Genomic DNA, 15,717 nt, shown 5'->3' on the forward strand with positions numbered 1-15,717 from the left:
CTCCCTTCTTCCATGACTATTGGGAGCCTCCAGCTGCCTGTGGGACCATGGTGCAGTGCAGACTGGGGCTGCGTGTGCTTCCTTGTCCTCAGGTCAATGGCTGTGTCCAAAGCTGCAGAAACCTCTAGCTGAGTGGCTGCAGAGGGAGAGGATGGGAGTGCGCCATGTTCTGGTTCTGTCCCTGTCTGGGCTGCAAAAGGCAGGGTGATATCAACAGAGGGGCAGCCACCCTCGCTCACCATGGGCAACCCCTGCCCGGGGCTCTGCCAGCCTCAGGCCAAGGCTGTCAGTCACACATCTCCCTGGCAACCAGGTGAACCCTGTCCTGTGGTGGCATGGGCCACTGCCAGCCAACCACCCACTCTGACAGTGCCACTGCATCACTGGGTTGGTGCCAGGAGCTGGTGGTGGTTTTGGTTCCTTAACTTTGTGTCAGCATCCTGTAGGAGGTAGCAAATCTCTGGCTGTGTGGCTGAGGACAGGAGTGCACCATGGTCTGGTCCTGTCCTTGTGTGAGTCTCTGGCTCTGGAAGTCAAAGGAGGAAGCATCCGCCATCTGTTGCCCCACGGGCACCCCCTGCCCCCCTCCCTGTCCCCATCCCTGCCCTCCTCCCTGCCCTCCCGCCCCAGACCTCGCTCACCCACCTGCTCACCACACAGCCTCTTTTACACCTGTCCTGGGCGGCAGTGTCACCAGCTCCCTGTGGCACGGCCACCACCAACATTCTGCCTGCGGTGACATGGCCACCACATCAGTGGGGGGAGCCGGGGCTGATGGAAGGCTCAGTCCTTGGCTGCCCAGGGAAAAAGGGCCCTCACTCTTCAGCCTCGTCAAAAGGAGTGGGATGGACAAACCCCGTAACTTGGGCCCATGGGGAAAACAGCCAACATGGAGAGCCTGCTGTCACCCCTGTCTGTGTGGGTTGGCCCAGGGCTGTGGTCACCTGATGGCTCCTCACCATCCTGTCTCACCCCACGGCCCCTGGGCCTCCTCCTTGCTGACAGTGACAGGGCAGAGACAGGTGGATCTCAGCATCAGGGTGCAAACAAATAAATGTGATGTCTGAACACTGGGGAGCAATTCAGGTGTTTAACATCCCAACCTTGTGGCACTTGGGCTTACAGCCCAATATTCCATGGATATGCATGAAACTGGTAAATAGGACACGAGACCTGGGAAAAATGCATGCCTCTTTAGATCACCCAGAAGGGGTGCATGATGGCATCTCACGTTGCTCTTAAGGATTATTCTAATCCTGGCTGTAACACCTAGAAGTCTTCTGGCTCCGTGCATGGACAGTTAGGTCACACCTGGCTGCACGAAGCAGGGTTCAAGTGTCTGGAAACAGGCTCCACAGTGTCACTGCAGGTGCTGCGAGGAGCCTCACCCAGCTGGCAGCCTCTACACCAGAACAGTGGTGGTCTGCTCTGCCTGGGGCTCTCAGGCATTATGGAGACCTGGAGACCTCCCAAATGGTACTGGGTGTTTATCTGTTAGGAATGGAACACTCTCTGTACAGAATAATCTACGTGCTTAAAGTTAGGTCTGTAGTGCACTTCAGGTATCCTAGGGTATCCCCAGAGGCCACTTCAGAGACCTCCCATAGATACTGTCCTACATGGCAGCTCCATGTGGATGTCTTGGGGAGTCTGCAATTTGGTTCTACATAAATGTTTAGATTTTTTAAGTTCTTTCCTACATTTAGACTTCTAAATTTGATTGTAAACAATATGTTGCAGACAGTTACCATGAGAGACGTGATTCTATGGTTTGGTGGTTGCCATCATCTGAACCGTTTCAGAACTGTGTCAGAATGGGATGCCACTCCTAGAAATCCTGGTTTTCTTTTGTCAGCACTAGCGTTGACCCTGTATTCTGCTAAGTAGAGCAATTCATCTAACAACATATAATTATATGATTGGGTGTTGAATTACTTATGACAGAATTCCTACCTTTTAGTAAATCCTGAAAACAGAATGACTGCCATATTGGCAGTCACTGCACAGGATGGGTTGTGTTCAATTAAAGACCACAACAAAATGTTGTTCAGTACACAGCCTTACAAATTGGATTTTTGTCTGATATTCTTGTCCTGATCCAAAGCTACTGTACATATTTTCTTCCTTGGTATTTCTGTGATGATTGTGAAAATTATACAATTTCACAGACTTTATAACCACTTTCCAAGGTAAGCCAGCACTATTTTTAGTCCCAGGGATAAATGAGATCTTTAGGCACAGAAAGTTAACAGTGTCTGCAAATTTGGGGAGCACCAGCCTGTCTTAAGACCCGGTTTTGCAGGTCTCCAAACACAGAATTTATCGCTCATCTCATACTGACTCATTTTTTGTAACATTTGCATATGAACAGAATCCTTAGGGAGTAGTGTTTGCCACCTTTCACCACAGGAAATTACACTACAGATACATTTATAGAGATATCTCTCCCTATAGATATGTAGACAATTGAGTCAGTGGAGTCTGATCAATACTTCTACAACAGATGACCCCTTTGGTTAAGATGAATAGTAAACTTAAATGTTCCTGATTCTCTCCAGTGACTGTAACAGGAGTCTTAAAGTAACCGGTCCTAAGAGGAAAGGATGCCTCTTTAGCATCACATTCTGGTGGTTGTGCAGCAAGTTTTGTTCCCTCACTGTATGAACTTTTCCGCTTAGAATCATAGAATCATGGAATGGTTTGGGTTGGAAGGGACCTTAAAGACCATCTAGTTCCAACCCCCCTGCCATGGGCAGGGACACCTTCCACTACACCAGGTTGCTCAAAGACCCATCCAACCTGACCTTGAACACTTCCAGGGATGGAGCAGCCGCCACTTCTCTGGGCAACCTGTTCCAGTGCTTCACCACCCTCTGAGTGAAAAATTTCTTCCTTATCTCTAGTCAAAATCTACCCTCTTTCAGTTTAAAACCATTACCCCTTGTCTTGTCACTACATGTCCTTGTAAAAAATCCCTTCCCAGCTTTCCTGTAGGCCCCCTTTAAGTACTGCAAGGCTGCTATAAGATCAGCCTGGAGCCTTCTCTTCTCCAGGCTGAACAGCCCCAAATCTCTCAGCCTGTCTTCATAGCAGAGGTGCTCCACCCTCGGATCATCTTCGCGGCCCTCTTCCGGACTCACTCCAGCAGTTCCACATCCTTCTTACAGTGAGGACTCCAGAGCTGAATATGTCAAGACTTTAATATGAACAGATTTCCTCTCTGCTTTATTCTAAAAAAAAGTGCTTTCACACAGAAGCAAGGTGAATGCAAAGGTCAACAAAAATAAGCAATAGATTGCTTCTCAAACCTGCCAAATCTACTGTTCTTACCTTATCATGACCTTGCCTTAAGAGAACTTTCCAGGAACTTATTCCAGGTTTTTGAAGCCATATTCCACACAGAGATTCAACAGAAAATGTAAGATATGTGTCAGTGTTTTTTTAGCTAGTAGTTTTAGTCCCAGAAAATTTGTCTTTTTTTCTATGTTCTCTTTTCAAACATCATCATTTAGATTATTCCAATCCAAGTTTCTTAGATTGTCTTACACATGTCAGACAACTAGGGTTGGTTTTTTTTTCCCCAGTATGTATAATATGTTGTTCTTCAACCGCCAAGAAAGTTCAGGACTCCTTCTTCCCTTCACATGGCACAAAGTGTGTTACTGTGCGTGATGTATGTCTTATCTGTTCCCACCTTTCCCATGTATCTTGGCAGACAGGTCCCTGCAGAGCCTGCTTACTTGGTGCCTGGCATCTGTTCCCTTCCACAGGAACATCAGGCTACTAGTCATGGTCTGTAGCCTCTAGCAAAAGAAAGTCTTATCCCAAAGAGCTTTTAAGCTAAATAAAAAGACATTAAGAGAAGGTATATGGGAAATAGCATCCTTCCCACTTTGCACAAGTCCCCATTTTTACTGCACCCTACTTGGGTACAGCTTGACATGGGTCACAAAATTTTCTGTCCTCTCACTTCCCATAGTTTTTCCTTCCCTTTAGGAAAAACACTATGTGGTAGGAGATAGAAAAGGTATGTGAAATGCATCATAAGGCACTAAAGCCTTCTGTTCCGGAATAAGTCATTTCCCAACACTTGCAATTAAGATCTTAACATTTAATTAATACACAACATCAGTAGCACAGAATAGTCCTCTTCACCATCATTACAAACACTTTGTGATAGATTACTTGCAACTCATTTCATGCAGGCTTATCAGAGGATATTTCCAGATATGTTTGGTAGTAGACCTTGATATGGAGGCTGAAGACACCAAAAATGACGAGAAGGAACAAAGGAAAAAGCAATAGAGAGATAAGCATCAAGTGAGAAAGAAAGGTGTGAAGACAGGTAATATGTAAATAAAGGAAGAAATTAGAGTAATTTCTTTTTCGTACCCTTGCCTCTCAGACGCTTTTTCTGCTTTGTAGAACAATGTAAGACAGCCCATGAAAAGTTTCTAGCAATGGAAATTATTAATAATTTTCACTTTTCAAGTATCTAGTTCCCTATTATTCACTATTCCACCCTATTCCCTAGTGAGCTGACACATCACTGCAGGCCGGAAGTATAAAGGCAATCACTAAGACTGTACTCTCCCTCTGTTCATTAAACTCTCCTGGGATACTTAAATTCTCTTTCATTCAGTTTCTAACTTTTTCCTGCCAGAAGGTTCTGACTTATTAAGGGGAAAAACAAGACAGCACAATGCTAACTCATTGCAGTAGTAAACTGAATTTAAATATAATTTCTTCTTCTCTAGCAATTAATCTGTGCCACTGAAATACTTAGAATCACAGAATGGTTAGGGTTGGAAGGGACCCGAAAGATCATCTAGTTCCAACCCCCCTGCCATGGGCAGGGACACCCTCCACTACACCAGGTTGCCCAAAGCCTCATCCAACCTGGCCTTGAGCACTTCCAGGGATGGAGCATCTACAACTTCTCTGGGCAACCTGTTCCACTGCCTCACCACCCTCAGAGGGAAGAATTTCTTCCTTATATCCAATCTAAATCTGCCCTCTTTCAGTTTAAAGCCATTTCCCCTTGTCCTATCACTACATGCCCTTGTAAAAAGTCCCTCTCCAGTTTTCCTGTAGGCCCCCTTTAAGTACTGGAAGGCTGCTATAAGATCACCCTGGAGCCTTCTCTTCTCCAGGCTGAACAGCCCCAACTCTCTCAGCCTGTCTTCAGAGGAATAAACTGAAGCTGGAAGTGTTTTATGCATGCTGGATGAGTACAATAATCCCATAATCATTGAATAAAAGTATGTTGAGCAGTTCTTCAGCCATGTTTTGTGAAAGAAATTTGAATGAATCACTTAACTTTAGGAGGTGTTTTAAGATTTTAAGTCCCTACCTTCAGAGTAGAGAAAGTTTCCTGAATCCTTAGGGAAGAAGGGTATGATTTAAAACATATTCCCCTCTTCAGGGGATTAAATTACATCCTGATCAGCTATAGGCTTTTGCAATCCTTTTCTTTTCCACCAATCACTACATCTCAGTATTGATCTTTAACAGAAATCTACAAAATATATGGAAAATACCAGGCAACTAAAATTCATAACTACTGGAGCCACAGAGTGAATAGAGACATTGGTTCATAGTCCTTCACAATTCTCCTGCCACTTCTCCCCTCTGCCCCAGATACCAACCAATCTTTCCTTTCACAGTTTTCTCTGATATAAAAATTATATCCATATCAATTGTTCCTCGCTGGAATTTGGCTTGATACTTGCTATCCTAGAGAAAGGCTTGTTTCTCCTAGAGAAAGGCTTGTTCCTCTGAAAGCTTGTCTGCTTTTAGCTGTATATATACATATGTATATACACACAAGCTACACACATTCCTGCAAACTTTGTTTCTCTTTTGTATGGGAATCCACATATCTAATCGAGGATTTTGCTAAGTATTCCTGTGCAAAAAGATATGTGCTTCAGCCTCTTTTTACTAGAGAATTGAAATTTACACAGTGATGTTTCCAGATCATGGTTCTCCGCATGATTCATTTTCAAGCTGACCCTGTATCAGGGTGTATTTTTGTTTCCTTGTAGTTCTGGTTTCTGCACAAAGGGAAACTCTGTGGTGCAGATAGGAACCCTCTGTGGTCTGGATGCTTTGAGGACTCAGCATGAGGGTGACCCATGAATTTATACAGACATAGGTTTTTTTTTCTGTTTGGTTCTCAAATAATTTCCTAATAAGTCCCAGGATTTGATCTGTTGGGGTTTTATTGTTTGGTTTGTTGTTCGTTTTGCCATCTGCCAGGTGCTGAGCACATTTTTCCATTGATCTATGTCTCATAACCTCAAGACTCACTCATGTAGCATTAAAGGTCACCTCAGAGCCCATTGTTTTATACAGGAAGCTAAGAGTCCTCCTCACACACATCACTTGACATTTATCTACACTGAATTTCATCCTTCATTTTATTGCCCAGTTACTCAGTCTCAAAAGTTCTCTATGTAGTTCTTCATAGTAATCTTCTGTCTTTTTTGTTTTGAATAACTTCATATCATCATCAGACTTTATCACTTCAGAGCTCACTCTCTTTTGCAGCTCATTTATGAATATGCTGTCTGGAGAACAAATGTATGCTGTACAGAGAAGAGATCTTAGTGGAAGGCACTGTGAACCCTTCAACACTTTATCTTTAGTACAAAAGCATCCACCTGAGAATTTTGTGGTAGAAATGCCTGTCAAATGTTAATAGATGGAACACTTTGCAAGCCTTCATTTGGATGTTCCCTATGGAGACAGGTGCAGTGGGCTGCAATGATCCAGGCAAAAGAAAAGGTTTCCACATAGACACATCTGAGGACATAAGGAAACAGTAATTCCCAGAAGAGGTGGGAAGGATTGCTCAATATTATGACTGTGTACAGCTTTCTTTAAATGCTGTGCCTATAATTTGTTAGGGTTAGGAAGGCACTCTGGCCACTATCTAAAGGCCAGAGTCATATGCATTGCCACCTTGTTCCAGATGTTTGTTTGAAAGTAGATCTCTCCATTCTTTGAATTGTTTTTACTGGGCATTAGTTAGGGTTGGGTGGTGTTATCCTGCTGTCTCGTTGCTTTAAATCAAATAATATAAATCTGAAAACAAAGAGCATATATCGTACTGAAATTGAGTTATTATTGAATGGAATTATTATAAAAGAGCATCTTCCTTATCGTCACAGAGGTTAAATGTTTTTGGAAAAAAAACATCAGTCATCAACTAAATGTGTATTCCAAAACAGATCTGCAGCAGCTAACTGCCAAATGTAAAGTTTGTCTCTTTAAGCAATATAGTAGCAAATAAGAAGGTGATTTTCCCTCTCTGTCTGGAGATGACAGGACTGCTTATGAAAGACCACTAACGTCTTCATATAAAAACATATGCCAGAAAATTGAAAGGTGTCAGAGGTCAGAAGAATGTTACGAAAACCTGCATTATAGTAAAAGAAGAAACCCAGTCCATTTAATTTGTGGTTTTTTTCTTTTTTAAAAAAGTAAAAAGTAATTTGCAAATGACAATATGTAGAATCTGAAAAAAAACCCAACAAACAACAAATTAGAGAAACCCAGTGACTGGATGCTCAAGCAAGACAAAATTAAATCAAAACTAGAATCAATGCTCAAATGAAGTAATTGACTGTTGGAGCAAATGGATGTGATATGGATGTGATGGACTCTGTTACTTCATACATTGCAGTTGTAAGTAAGTATTTTTGTACAACAATGCTCTAACTAAAACAGAAGTTACATTCCTGTTATGCAAGCTGTTTTGTAGTTGATACTGCCTTTGTCATACTTAGGGCTTTAAAATATACAAATATATAAACTGAGACATGGGAGTAACTGTGTCTGAACTAATGTTTATGGAGAGGAATTCAATTGGTCAGAATATATATTGCTTAAAATTAATTTTACCAACAAAAAGATAATTATATTGCATATATAGGCTCTACAAAGTGGCGAGGTATTCTCAGTCCTATATTTCTATGTCTCTGTGTTCAAACTGCAAAGTCTTCTTCTCAGTTGTGAGAAGAAGAGCATGAAGCTCTCTATTCATTTCAATAATCTTTTTGATAAATGGTTTCACATTAGTATGAGCCTTCATGCCTGTCATGGTTTGACGTGGAGGGGGAGGTGGTTCTGGTGGCAGGAGAGGGGTTTTGCTCCCTGCGACCTCCCTGGTTTTGGAATCGGGTTAGGCTTAGTTCTGGCCACCAGATCAGACTGCCATCCCCCTCGGGGTTGAGCCAATAGGGCGCCTCTGCGAATTGCCCTATTTAAGTCAGGACAAAGGAATCGGAAAAGGTGCTTCGCCCAGGATCGAGCAGAGAAGGGAGGAGGGCACTGCCCCCGCTCCCTGGCTCCCGGCCGGGCAGCTGCCTGCGTCGGGCCGGCGCCGCCTACGGAGAATGGCGGCGGCGGAGCCAGCTGGGGAACTCGGGGGCACCCCACTCCCAGGGTGCCCACTGGGCTGAGTTCACCTGGAGAGGACTGAGATCTGAGAGAAACAGCTGCATCGACAGCAGGTCAGTGAGGATGGAGCAGGAGGAGGTGTGCCGGAGCCGAGTTTCCCCTGCGGCTGATGGTGAGATGGCAGGCGGCCCCCCTGCAACCAGGACGGCCTCGGTGGAGCAGAGACCCACTCGCAGCCCATGGGGAGAAGATGCCTGAGCCTGAGGATGGTCGTGTTGGGGTGCACGACAAGGCAGAGAGGCATCTGGAGTCTGCGTGACGACCCACGCCGGAGCGAGTGGCTACAGCTCCCTAAGAATCCGAGACTGTGGTAAAGCCCACACCGGAGCAATCTGTGGGGAAGGATTGTTTCCAGTGGGCTGGACTCACGCTGGAGAAGTTTGTGGATTTTTCCTCATGGGTAGGGGATCCATTGGAGCAGGGGAAAAGGGTGTAAGGACTCCTCCTCCTTTAAGAAAGAAGCAGCAGTAACAGCACGGAATGAACTGACCTGCACTCCCCCAGTCCCTGCCCCCTGTGCTGCTGGGGGGAGGAGGTAGAGCCGGGAGGAAAAGGAAGGTGTGGGGGGGAAGGTGTCGGTTTTAAGATCTGTTTTTGTTTCTTTCTGTCCTCTCAAGTAATCGGTTTTTGTTTCCCTTTGTCCTTCTAAGTAATCATTAATAAACTGTTTTGCTTTGAGAAAAGCTCTGCCTGTTTTGCCCAGGACCATGGTTGGTGGGTGCTCCCTCTGTTCTTGTCTCAACCCTCAGTCCCTTTGGGTTTTTTTTTCTCTCCTCTCTACTTTACTGGAGAAGGAGAGACTGTGTGAGTTTTAGTTGCTGGATCAGCCTAAAACCACAACAATGCCAGAATTTTAATATCTAAGAATAATTTTCTGCACAGTGTTAACTGTCAGGTATACTCCAAGTCAGAAATACCACAACAGAGAAGCGATCATTAGTGGGGTTTTCTTACTTCTGCTCTCAACTCAAGCACTAGTATTTTCATCTTCTGATCAGATGGCAAGATACAGTTGTTTCTGAAGAACTAGATTTGAAGGACTGTAAGTGGTCTTAGTGTAATGACTTAGCTAAACAGTAACTGAGAGCTTCATCTCTCATTATTCCTTATTTTTTCAGTATTTCATAGACATAAATACTTCTATTCCTGATGGCTGAGTTTGAACCTAACAGTCCCAGAATCAAAACTGCAGTATCTTTCCCAACTGATCTGATTTAAAAGACTTGTTCCACCTAACTACTTTATCATTTTAGCTTTAAATATTTTGGTACAATTTCATAATTTCATAATTAGTCCATTAACTCTTGTGTTGTATAATATATTTCTCCTGAGAAGACTTTTATCCTGAGGGATTTTGATATTTGTGTTAATATCAATATCAATAACGGAAGTATTATGCCTAAGTTTTTCCTTGATCTTTAGAATTTCACTGAAAAGTGCCATTTGGGAATGCATTGATCAGTTTTACTCACAGAGCTATATCATTAAATAACATGTATATAGCACAAACAACTATTTTACCCCTTGATTATTTTCTGCAGGTCATGAATGATGAATAATTTGGCACTAAAAAATAACTAGGACACCAAAGGTAATGTATTTACCACACAAAGATGTCTGACTACGTTTTTCATTGCCACTATCAGTACCTGTAACAACACTTCAGCTCTTACTTTTGCTTGTGAGTTTTAATGTATGTAGTGTCTACTGTGCTAGATCATCTCCATGGCTCTCTTTTTGATTCCACAAAGCAGTCATGCACATGATTAAAGCTGTGTGCTTAATACTTCAGGACATCCAAGGGCTTTCACTGTTATATGCATAACAGTATTACATTTCAGTGATTGAATTTATCTGAAGGCTTAGGTGTTGCCAAATCACAGACTTTTTTCCTGTGTGAAATATTGGGTTCCCAGACCTAGAACCAGTTGAGGTAAACTAGCAGAGCTCCACTTATTTCAGTGCAAAACTTCTTTTTGTATGTAACTGATTTTTATTATCTGATTCACTCTTTCTTAGCGTTAAGGCTTATAAAGGTCATGTAGTAAAAAAGATCCCATATATGAATCAATTTTCCAGTACAGTTATCAAAACCTTATATTATTAAATTATATTATCAAATGCTTACCTTTCAAATATTCTTTCTTCCACCTTTTATGCAGTCTAACCCAGATGTGATTCAGTAATGGGCAGTGTTACAGTCAAAGGAAGGCTTTTTTCCTTCTTTGGATGTGAATTCTTCTCCTCAAATTTACGTCTGTTTTCCAGTGAATCCAACAGTTTAAATAGACAGTCTTAAGAGCAGCTGAAACCATGTCTTGCTCTCTTAAGTCAATGTAATTTTTATTTAAAGAAAAGAAAGAGGATGTTTGCTATGAAACATGTATCACACTAATCGGAAGAAGCAATTTGTTCAGTGGATATCAGAGGATTGGTTTATTTATCTGTTGGTTTTTCAGGACTGTGTTCCCAAAGTACCCTAAAACAGTGCCTTTTAAATACTATAATCCTCTATCAGTTATTCCCAACAAGTTAGGCAGCTAGTAATAATAAAAATAAGATCCAAAATACGTATAACAATGTGATTCTATGGGAAAACATTAGTGTTCAAAAAAAACCCCTCTAGCTCAGTGTGCATCAACAAACAGAATAAAATTCCCATGTGATTTGCTAGGCAGCAATTTAAGTGGATATTGTGACAGTAAGGATTTTCAAGGGTTTTCATTTTTATTACAAGGGTAAACCTGACTAAAAAAAGTAACTTTGTGATTTAAAACTGCTTAAAAATGACTGATTGGATATTTTGCCCCAGAATCTGTGCTATGGAGAGGTGTCTTAGTGCAGCACTAGGCATGGAATCCATTTTCTAGAGGTAGAGGGAGCATCTGCCAACCATGGCCCCGGGCAAAACAGAATTTGGGAATTAGGCAATTCATTTTATTAACAATTAAGACAAGCAAAACCAGTTACTTGAGAGGATAAAAAGAAACAAAGCCAGATCTTAAAAACAACACCTCCCACCCTTTCCTTTTCTTCCTGGCTCTGCCTCCTCCCTCAGTGGTGCAGGGGGACAGGGAATGGGGGAGTGCAGGTCAGTTCATCCCATGTTGTAACTGCCGCTCCTTTTCTTAAAGGAGGAGGAGTCCTTACACCCTTTTTCCCTTGCTCCTGTGGATCCCCTACTCACAAGGAAAAATCCACAGACTTCTCCAGAGTGAGTCCTACCCGCAGGATGCAATCCTTCCCCATCGGATTGCTCCAGTGTGGGCTTTACCACAGTCATGGATTCTTAGGGAGTTGTTGCCACTCACTCTGGCGTGGGTCATCACGTGGACTCTAGATGCATCTCTACCTTGTCGTGTGTCCCATGCTCCATGACCGTCCTCAGGCTCAGGCATCTCTTCTCCAACGTGGGTTTCTCCACGGGCTGCGAGTGGGTCCCTGCTCCACCAAATCCATCCTGGCTGCAGGGGGGCCGCCTGCCATCTCGCCACCAGTTGCAGAGGGAAACTCAGCTCCAGCACACCTCGTCCTGTTCCATCTTCACTGACCCGGTGTCTGTGTGGCTGTTCCTCTCAGATCTTAGTCCTCTCTGGGTGAACTCGTCCCAGCGGGCACCCCGGGAGTGGGGTGCTCCCCAAGTTCCCCCAGCAGCTCCGCTGCCGCCATCCTCAGTGGGTGGCGCCAGCCCGGCGTGGGCAGCCATCCCGCCGGGAGCCGGGGAGCGGGGGCAGTGCCCTCCTCCCTTCTCTCCTCACTCCTGGGCAAAGAACCTTTTCCGGTTCCTTTGTCCCGACTTAAATAGGGCAATTCGCAGAGGCGCTGATTGGCTCAACCTCAAGGGGGATGAGAGTCCGATCTGGTGGTCAGAACTGGGTCTGACCCAGTTCCAAAACCAGGGAAGTCACAGGGAGCAAATCCCCTCTCCTGCCACCAGAACCCCTTTACATCAACTCATCACACTTTGGTACCCTGCTAGGCCTTTGGATGCTACTGCAGAAGGGCACAGCTCTTCTACAAGTCCTGAGTGGTACCAGTCATCACCAATAGATTCTCTGGAACCTCTCTAATCTTACATACCTTTAAATAACTGTATCATAACACATACACTCCAAATAATTCAAAAAATTGATGCGACATCCAGAGCAGATTCTGCATCACTTCCACTTCTGTGCACCTGAGCTGTTAAGAGCATGAGGTCAGCTGAGTGCCAAGGAGAGCCTCACACCTCTTCAGCAAACTCCTCCAGCCTCTGTAGCCCTGTCTACTCCCAGGTATATAGAAAAGATGCTCCATTGATTACCCTGTTAGTGGCGCAAATTGCAGCTTTGGGAGTTAAACAATCACCAGAATGCTCCATCCCATAGAATCATAGAATGGTTTGGGTTGGAGGGGACCTTCAAAGATCATCTACTCCAAGACTCTTGCCGTAGGCAGGGACATTTTTCACTAGACCACGGTACTCAAAGCCAACCTGGCCTTGAACACTTCCAGGGATGGGGCATCCACAACTTCTCCGGGCAAGTTGTTCCAGTATGTCACCACCCTTATCACAAAAAATTTCTTCCTTATGCCCAATCTAAACCTGCCCTCTTTCAGATTAAAACCATTGCCCTTTGTCCTGTCACTACATGCCCTTGTAAAAAGTTTGTCGCTTTCTTTCTCATAAGCCCCCTTTAAGTATTGAAAGGCCACAATAAAGTCTCCCCAGAGTCTTCTCTTCTCCAGGCTAAACAACCCCAATTCTCTCAGCCTGTCTTCACAGGAGAGGCGTGCCATCCCTCTGATCATTTTTGTGGCCCTCCTGTGGACCTGCTCCAATAGGTCCATGTCTTTCCTGTACTGGGAGCTCCAGAGCTGAACACAGTACTCCAGGTGGGGTCTCACCAGAGTGGAGTAGAGGGGCAGAATCACCTCCCTCAACCTGATGGCCACATTTCTTTTAATCCAACCCAGGATATGGTTGGCTTTCTGGGCTGCAAGTCTGAATTGCCAGCTCATGTCCACTTTTTCATCCACCAGTATCTTCAAGTCCTTCTCCGCAGGGCTGCTCTCAATCCCTTCATTCTCCAGCCTGTATTGATACTGGGAGTTGCCCCAACCCAGCTGTGGGACCTTGTACTTGGCCTTGGCATGTATTAGGCTTCAGAGAAAACGCTGTACTACCACCACTGCTCTGCTAGTGATTATGCTCAACAGGAGAGCAAACTAGGTAGATGAATGTGATGATACTGAAAACAATTGGACACAGTTAAATAGATAGTAACAAGCTGTAGTGATATTTTCATTTTAAAATTCCTATAAAATAAATCAGTGGACTTAGATATTTACTTGTCTTCATTGTTCATCTTACTGTTTTCTTCATAATTTTATAATAGATATTGGCTAAATATAAAGATCATGTATCTGCAAAATACTGTGCATCACCTGATTACCTGTTCATGAACTTGGAAAAGGGTATTTTTTTCTCCTCCCTGGAAGTCTTTTGGATTTGAAGAGATGATAAGTTAAAATTCTATACATGTTCTGTCTTGCCTTTTTGCAGCAGTGGCAATGAAGAAATTGTTCTATAAAACACCTTCCACAATTTAAAAAACTTCTCTTTTGAACTTTACTTGATAACTTTTCCTTTCTTATGAAATCCTTGTTCTTTTGCTTGTATAACATGATAATGCAAAATTATTAAAGTAATTACAAAAACAACATCTTTATTTTCTAAGTCTTCTCTTACTTTTGTGTTTTACAGGGAATGGGGTAGCTTTTTTAATATAGCTATTATAGCTATAGCTAAGTCAATGGATAAAATTTATCATGACCTACGTTATGACCTGCATTTGATATGTTTCTGGAAACGCTTTAACCATGATGCTCTTGTGCAAAAGGAAAACTAGTACTTTCTCTTCTCAGCTCCTGTTACATGAATACAGTGACCATTGGATTTGATGCTGTGCATGATTCTGTAGGTCCTCTTGAGATAAGCTAAAAGAACCCCCGCTGGGCTGGGCCACTGGGCCACTTATGAGAATGGACTGTGGGAATGCCTGCTCTCTGGAAAGGGTTCCTTAATGAGTCAGAAGCCAAACCTTTCAGTCCCCATAAAAGATTGACATGTGTCTGGTCTTGCCCAGGACAATAACATAAAGCATCTGCTAAACCTTACTGTTAAGAGGGATGGGATTAGGGTCTGCATTCCTGCACTTCAAAGTCTAAATTCCATCCAGCCTTGGGGAGGTGTCCAAATATTTCATAGATTTTAGCATTAATATTCCCATATATCAGTTCCAACTGAAAAATAATCAGGTTCTTCTCTTAGAAGCCCCATATTCCATCAGAACCCCCTGAAACCAGCGGCCAAAAATTGTGCATGGTGTACAATACTGACCTGATGCATTTCATAAAAAATGACAACAGGGATGGATTTCTGAGAGCAGTGAGGCAACCCAAAAGCTTGGATCTTGACAGTGGCATCAATCAACCACAAAAAAAAAGGGAAGTTATCGCTTTTTACCACATAGCAAATCTAAAAGATCACCCGATAGATTTTCAGAGGAATGTGGAGTTGGCTTAGCTATTTGCAAATAATCCATTTTTAGTCACTGCAGCTTTTTCTTTTTTTTTTGTTTTCTTTTTTTGTTGTTGTTGTATAGCACTCTAAATACATTTTCAAAACCTTCATATTCTTTAAGACAACTATATGAGTTCAACCTGTTAAAATTTACAGTTTTCTGTTCTTAGCCAATTGCAGACAGCAAACCTCTAGCAAATCTATGGACTGACACTTTGGTTTATGTTAGGGCTATTTGTTGATGCTCAGACAAGACAGGCAGAAAAATATTCAGCATCATTCATGAATTTTGATGATTCCCATTTAATACTCAGCATCTTACATCCAATGGATAAGAAACTGACAAAAATAACTAAAACAAATACTCAAATCCCCTGGTCCAATCTCTAAGAATAAACAGTGATAAAGTTTGAAAAACATCTTGCAAGTCCACCAAAACATGGCTTTATACATGCCACTGTGTAAATGGCTTTGTATACTTATGGTGACATAAAATAATATTAGCTTACAACTGCAATGAAAAAATACACTGTGGCACTATAGGTTGTCACGGAGAATGTTAAAATTCATACTTTCTTTCACATAACAGTACCATAGATATTTGAAGAAGAGGAAGCATTTATATATATTTTTTAAACATTTTTCTTAAGTAGAGATTGCTCAAAATTATTTTTTTCTTCATTTAT

The sequence above is a fragment of the Tauraco erythrolophus genome, chromosome 1, assembly GCF_009769465.1.
Source record: "Tauraco erythrolophus isolate bTauEry1 chromosome 1, bTauEry1.pri, whole genome shotgun sequence".
Lineage (NCBI taxonomy): Eukaryota > Metazoa > Chordata > Aves > Musophagiformes > Musophagidae > Tauraco > Tauraco erythrolophus.